This window comes from Nannospalax galili, unplaced genomic scaffold (assembly GCF_000622305.1).
Source record: "Nannospalax galili isolate Female #2095 unplaced genomic scaffold, S.galili_v1.0 scaffold571, whole genome shotgun sequence".
Taxonomy (NCBI): domain Eukaryota; kingdom Metazoa; phylum Chordata; class Mammalia; order Rodentia; family Spalacidae; genus Nannospalax; species Nannospalax galili.
The window spans coordinates 1,521,729-1,529,116 of record NW_008330297.1 but is presented as its reverse complement, the minus strand read 5'-3'; the positions used below and the strand labels follow the sequence as shown (position 1 = coordinate 1,529,116).

The following is a 7,388-nucleotide window of genomic DNA, read 5'->3' as shown; positions in this document are numbered from 1 at the left end:
TTTCTGGAGAGCCACCGGTCTTTAGTCAAAGATGGAAGCTTGGAAATGCTCGTTCTGATGTCAGTGAAGGAGTGGGGGGGGGGCGGCAGCAACAACAGGATGAATTAACTTGGCAGTTGAGAAGGAAAGTCAACAAGCCATGTCCCTTTGATCTGGGGTGCTACCAGAAGGTGCTACCCACACTTGGGGTGAGTCTTCCCACATCAGTTGAGGGAATTAAGACAAGTCCACCAATTGAGGCTCCCGTCTCTGGGGATTCTAATCTGGCAGGTTGCCCCTAAACTTTGCCCACCACGGGTGTGAACCCGGCTTCCTGCTTTGCTTTGCAGTCTCGGCCTTTTCCGTGGTTACAGATCCCTCGGCTCCTCTACCCACAGGGTACATTAATTCTTCAGAGCTCCCAAGTGCTAAACTTCTGAATACACAAAGAGTCAAACCACCCTTTGTTCCAATTCCAAATTTTGCAGCAGAAGAATTTAATGGTCTTAGGTCAGGCATCTCTCGTGGCCATATAATTATTCCCTCTATGGTCCAATGCTAATTTTATGTGCAGTTATTTTATTTCCTTCAGATGGTGGGACAATTGGGCTATAAAATGTCATAAGAAGCTGAGTGTGGTGGCACATGCCTGTAGTCCCAGCACTCGGGAGGCAGAGGCAGGTTGATCTCTGTGAGTTCAAGGCCAGCCTGGTCTACATAGTGAGTTCCAGGCCAGCTGGGTCTACAGAGAGACCCTGTCTGAACCCTGTAGTAGGGTGTGTGCTCTTCCTCCAACATCTCGTTTTTTCCATGATAAATTAGTATTCATTGATCAGGGGAATTGTCATTCATCAGTTCTCTGACAGATAGCCTTCTGTGTAGATAAATGACGTGGAGTGCAGAGCATAGCATTATAGCAACAGCCATTCACCACGGATATAAAAGGCACAACATAGGAACCTGTTTGTGTGCATGGATGTGTGTGTATACTCACCAGGTCAATCTACAATGTGACATTACACAGATTTGGATAGTAAAGATCTCCAAGTTCCTAGCTGTGGGATAGGAGCAGCCCAACATAAGATAGGGATAAAGCTTCTTTATGTGTGAGAACGGCAAAACAGTGCATGTGAAGTGCTAGGCAAAGTCTCAGGGGACTTTGTAATCACTCAAAGTAACTTAACTGTTTTAATTTTTCCTATTAAGGGGCCTGTCTTGGTCCTTAACTGTCAGGATTTACAGAGGCTCTGCTTCACGGCCTTATTATGAAGGGGTCTCAATTCAGGATGAATTCTTTTTTTTTTTTAAGTATGGCACGCTTCACAAATTTGTGTATCATCCTTGTGAGGAGCCGTGCTCATCTCTGTGTAGTTCCAATTTTAATAAAGGTGTTGCCGAAGCAAGCACTCAGAATGAATTCTTAAAGAGAAAAATTCTTACTCCATTTCTACTCTCTGGCACAGCACATCAAGGTCACAGGCTACAGATTCATTTTCTTTAGACCCAAGGACAGAGTGAAAGAGGAGGTAAGAGAGCCGTTTGCCGATTGGTGACTCTGGCATCAGGCTGGTAATAGGTAAGCATTATTGAAAAAGCTTCACTTTGCCCTACACCTAAAGTGATGAAACCAACGGATGGAGGTTATAACCTTTTTGATGGTCAACACTGGGGACATACGGGACAGAGTGTGAGTTCCAGACTGCACACGGGGCTCTTGAGTACATGACCCTCCTAGAGGTCATTCTCCCCTCTCTGGCTTCGGTTATTGGAGAGGGGGAAATAAATCAGCACTTTTTTATTCTCGGTCACAGGCAGACACTGGACCATGTGCTGTCTGCAGTGTTATGTAGGATACAAGTCTGTGTCTATAATTCAGATATTAGCTCCATTTTATACATAATTGTGTTTTCATGATTTTAGCTTAAGAATTTTTAAAGCCACAACAACAAAACTATGGTTAAATCTAGATCTGTTTTCTTCCAATGTCTGTGCTCTTTTGACTCTGACATGCTTTAACAGAGGGACAAGTATCTGTGACCTGTGGCATTCTTTGGAACTTCATTTACATTTGTGGAAGAAAATCTTGAGAAACTTGATTTAAAAAACCAACAACTTGGAACAGCCTTGGCGCTTAAAACAAACACCAAGCCAGGGTATGGTGGCGCACCTTTAATCCCAGCACTGGAAGGGAGGCCAATCTCTGTGCAGTCCCAGGCTAGCCTGCTGTATATAACAAGTTCCAGGTTAACCAGGGCTACAGGGAGACCCTGTCTTAAAGAAACCCAAACAAAACAAAGCAAAGCAAAACAAACAAAACAAAAATCACCATCAGCATTGTATATACAGGATTAGTGGCACAAAGTCGCATCTTCTCACTGTGAGATCCTAGGACCTGGATCCAGCTCTGCTCCCTGGGGTTGAAGCTGAATGCAAATGAACAGAGGCCTCTGTCCCAGACTCTGGACCTTGTCACTTCTCGATGGAGCACTCTGGGGCCCTTCGTGTGATTTGTCCTTTGACACTTTCATATTTGTGTAACAGTGTCCCAAAGCTCAGGAGCAGCTGGGACAAGCAGGCTGTAGTAGTGGCTGCTGTGTCTGTCCTTGGCCCTCATCATTGCCACCCTTGTGGAGGTGTCCAGTCGCAAACACCTGTGGCTCTGCCTTCAGCCTTTCTCTTGATTCAAGCTGGGGTCAACCAGAAGCAAATTAAGTACTTTGCTAGCAAATTAATTCTCCGGAAACAGCTCTTGCCAGTGACGGGTGGGAATTTTAAGATAAACGAAGAGTCCTTTCCTTTTAGGGTAGGAAACCCCAGAGCTAACTCACTGTTCCCCTACCTTCCCTGGCAGGATTAAACCCTAGTTTCCAAGAGTGGTAACAACACTCACTTGGTCTCTTTTCTTTCATTGTCTTACTTTCCCATTTCCCTGTCAGTACTTCTTGAACCAAATACTTTTATCTGGATCGACACAAGACAAGGAAGAGAGGAGACTGGGAGTCCAACAGTGCTCCATGAGGACTCTCTGTGAAGTCAGGAGGGACAGCAGGAGGAAGTTAGAAGTTCCCAAGAAGGGGGACCTAGATTTTGCTAAGGTTGAAGAAATGGTCTGCTTGAGCCAGGGGTTCAGACAAAGAATGTTCTTCTAGTCCTAGTATATAATCACATTGATTAGTGAAAGGATACTAATTAGCATCCTTTTTTACCTCCAATCTGAACATTTCATACATACACATAATATCTTTTGATCAAATCCACCCCAATTCTTTCTCTCCAGTTGCTCCTGTAACCCCCTCAGCACTTTTTCTTCCCAACCTTACATGCTCTGTTCTCTAAATCCACTAAATCCACTTAGTGCTGCCTATATGTGCATTGACATAGAACCATCTACCGGAGCATGGGTAGCCTCTTGTGTCTCAAATTCCTGTAGAAAACGGATTCTCCCTTCTGGTGCTGAACAGCTTCACTTGTCAATTTAACACACCTGGGAAGAGGGAACCTTAGTTGAGGAGTTTCCTCCATCAATCAGCTTGTGGCCATGTCTGTGAGGCATTTTCTTGATTGCTGAGTGATATGGGAGGGCCCATCCCACTGTGGGTGGTGTGACCCCTGGGCAGGTAGTCCTGTGTTGTATAAGGAAGCAGGCTGAGCATGGGCCACAGAGCAAGTCAGTAAGGAGCCTTCCTCCAAGGTCTGTGCTTCAGCTCCTGTCTTAGGTTCCTGCCCTGTCTTCCCTCAGTGATGATCTCTGATCAGGATGTGTAAGTCAAATGAACCCTTTCCACCCCAAGTTGGTTTGGGTCAGTGTTTTATCACAGCAACAGAAAGCTGACTAGGACAGAAATTGGTACCAGAGAATGGGGTATTGCAGGGAAGGACCTAACCATGTTGTTTTGGGGACTTTGGAAGAATTTGGAACTTTGGGCTGGAAAAGTGGTTGTATGCCTAGAGCTTAAGGAGCTGTTCTTTGGGAACTAGGATGATAAGAACAGCGAGAGACATGTAGAATAGAGGCCTGGCTTGTGAAGTTTCAGATATTTTGAACTGAGAATTTGTGATTTGTGGTCTGCTGGGGCTGAAGAAGTAGCTGTGATTAAGAAGAGATCATGCCCTCTGGGAGCCAACCGACTCCTGATGCCAGGCAGGGGGCATGAAGGAGAGGACCTGGACTTCAACCTGTGCCATCACTATTTCTACAACTATGAAAGCAAGAGGATTTTATACTGCTCCACAGTGCTCAGCAAGGACATCTGGAGGAAACGGGAGGTGGTACCTTCGCTCCCCATGCTGCTGCCCTGGGGCTTGGGTCCTGGAGCCAGGAAATTCCTCTGGAGGGGGTACTTAGGACAAGGAGGAATCTCATGGCCACTGAAAAGCTTGGGGCAGGAATTATGTGACTGCATGTGGAGTGGCTTCTCCATACAAGAACAGTGGGTGGGCCCCTGGTCAAAGTGATGGCCATTCCAGACAGCACTCCCAGCCTGGAAGCCAGTAACCCAGCATTAGCCACTACCCTGGTCATCTGGGTCAGCCCAAGACCCAGGCCTACTTCGGTCTGAGAGCCCCAGTGACTTGGAAGGTGAAGAAATCGATGTCATAACAGTGGAGAAGAGACAGTCTCTGGACATACAGAAGCCAGTCACCATCATGGTGTGAGCAGGCCCTCTAGACCCCTGCAAGAAATTTCCACATTTCAGTCCATCAGCAACAGTATAACTATGCTACCTGATTTCCTCCAGAAAGTTGCCCTCGAGAAGAGGCTCTGGAGAAAGAAGCTCCCAAGGAGGATGAAGTTGTGAGTCCCCCACCTGTAGAAAGCCAGTCCTGCCACCCCAAACCCGTCAGTTCTGATACTGAGGATGTGACCAAAGGGAAGAACCATCACTTCTTGGAATGAAATTGATGGAATGACCTCCACTCAAGGTTCTTGGCCCTGAGGGACCAGGTACTCACCCTGGCCAGATGCTCTAAGGCCCCCAAATCAGTGATCCTAAGTAAGGCCTTAGAAAACTTGCAGGCCCTAGTCAGGGCTGAAAAGTAGGTGGCTACCCAGAGAAGGCGGCTCCAATGTTAGCAGCAGCAAGTGCAGAAAAGAATTTCATACCTCACTGGCTACTAACTGACCAAAAAGCCTGACTTTTCTGTCTTACAGGCACAAGTTTATTTTTCAACTTCCCTCTCCCTTTTAGTAATTTGCACACTTCGGTTACAGCGGGGCAATCATAAACAGATCCCAGAATGCATTGCAGCCAGTGCACACACAGTAAGGGCATACATTCTTGGAAACCTTGAAACCCAGCTCTCCCTTTTCCCTGACTCATGGGAGTGTTGTGTGCTCTCTGGTGCATCTAGCTTCTTAGCAGGCAGCTGACTGAGGAGCCTTGGGGTCTGCCTAGTTCACCAGCTCCAAAGGAAAGTCTGACAGATGCTATGCAACAGGTGGTGGGCGATGTCGGGGCCTGCAGCCCGCTTGAACTCTCACACTGTGCTGGAAATTTAGGCTAGGAAAGGATGCTGCTCCCACTGGTGTCTCTAGGGGTGGTACAAGGACAGCTGGGCTGAAGCTCCTTTTTCCAGGAGAGACACAAGCTGTTCAAGTTGAAGACAAGCTTGCAGACTTGATCAGTGTGGACTGTACCTCACTGTCAGACACTCACTGTACAGGAGCTGAGGAGTGGAAACCTTTAAGATGTATTAGGATGTTGGGCACACCCCTCCCCAATTCTCAATGTGAAGACTTTGAGAACATGTAAAGAACTTGGCCTATGGATTCTTTGTCTCAGAGTCCTCTGGGCCTTCACAGAGAGGGACCTTTCAGTCCTCACAGTGACTTTCTTGTTTCTTTCTGCCTTTGCTCTGCAGTGGGCACTACAGCTTCCTTTCCCACAGACCAGAAATATTTCCTCAAGACCGAAGGAAACAGGTCCTAGCCTGGGCCCCGAGGAAGGTTTGGAGTCTTGGCTCATGAACTTGTTTCCTTGTCCAAGTGTTTTCTGTGGGTCATTTTAGGCCCATCTTGGAACCTTTCCTCAAGGTAGATATAAGGCAACTGAGAAGGAAGTGTTGTACCACGCCATCCTTCCCACCTGCCTCACATCTCAATTCTTGACTCGGAAGTTTTGCTGGAAGCCTGCAGACCCCTCCTCAAGTAACTCGAAGGAGTTTGCTGGCTCTGCAGCACCAGCCTGGTTCCCTGCCAACCTGACTTGAGTCAGATCCTTTTCCCAGAATCTGGGCCTTACTGCAATTCAGTGGAGAGCCACTTGGATTCATCCAGTGTCATAGAAGGTAGACTTACTTCCTGGTGGATTGGAAAGGTGCCTCTTGGAGCTCTGCTTAGCCAACCATGATAGATTTTGTCCCAGCTGGATTGTACAGATCCAGGTGAAATCTAGATGCAGCCGTCAGTCTAGGAAAGCCACCCAACCTGGCAGCAGTCATGTGGGCAACCTTAAGAACTAAGCCCTGCTTGGAAGAAGACCCAGCCCTTCCAGAACTCTATCCAGGAGGGCAGATTCCTGATGGCTCTGGGTTGTGTGTGTGTGTGTGTGTGTGTGTGTGTGTGTGTGTGTGTGTGTCGGGTGGGGGGTGACAGTAAGTACTGTCCATGACAGTCTCTCTAGGATTGCTTCTGGCCTCAGAGAGCCCAGGTGGACGTCTTGGAAACAGCTGCTCTACCTTCTGGAGTGGGATTTTCAGGCACCAACAGACTTGTAGAGCTGTCTGTAGAGGACAAGTACAGAGCAGACTACTGAGTTTTCACCTGAATAGCATGTGTTTTATAAACTACTACTGGGTGATATGCTGGGGGGAAATCTCTGTTTATAATATTGTATTTTTGTATGCTTTTAAGTGGTGTTGTTTTTGTACAAGGGAAAAAACCACTTCTGTTGCAAGGGTCTAATTTATTTTGAAAATCAAGAATTTTGTATTTAGTTGTGATTATTGATTTTAAACTGTTGCCTTCTGTCTATGGAGGTGAGAAGAAGGTGTTGGATCCCCTGGAACTGGAATTATACATGGTTGTTAGCCTCCCTGTGGGTGCTGTGATTCCAACTTGGATCTTCTGCAAGAACAGTCAGTGCTCTTAACCACTGGGTCATTTCTCCAGTCCAATGTTATGGTTTAATAGTGATGTGTTTGTGTATTATGTTGGCAAGGGATCAAATGTGCTGGATAGATTCAGTTGTCAGCTAGACATACTTGGGAAGAGGGAGCCTCATTTGGGGGAATTTCCTCCATCAGTTGGCATATGGGCACGTCTGTGAGGCATTTCCTTGATTGTTGAATGGTATGGACAGCCCACTGTGGACAGGTGGTGCTGGGTTGTATAAGAAAACAGGCTGAGCATAGACCAGAGAGCAAGCTAGTAAGCAGTGCCCCTACCAGTTTCTTGACCCCCATGGGTA

At 46.9% G+C, this 7,388-nt stretch overlaps 1 non-coding gene and 1 pseudogene across 1 annotated transcript; one reads left to right on the top strand and one right to left on the bottom strand.

The window, feature by feature from the left end:
• Positions 1-1,283: 1,283 nt before the first annotated feature.
• Positions 1,284-1,386, bottom strand: LOC115072193. Its single transcript, XR_003851263.1, has one exon. It is a non-coding gene; the product is annotated as a U6 spliceosomal RNA (small nuclear RNA).
• A 2,727-nt stretch (positions 1,387-4,113) lies between these two features.
• LOC103742688 lies at positions 4,114-5,098 on the top strand (annotated as a pseudogene).
• The last annotated feature ends 2,290 nt before the right edge of the window (positions 5,099-7,388 follow it).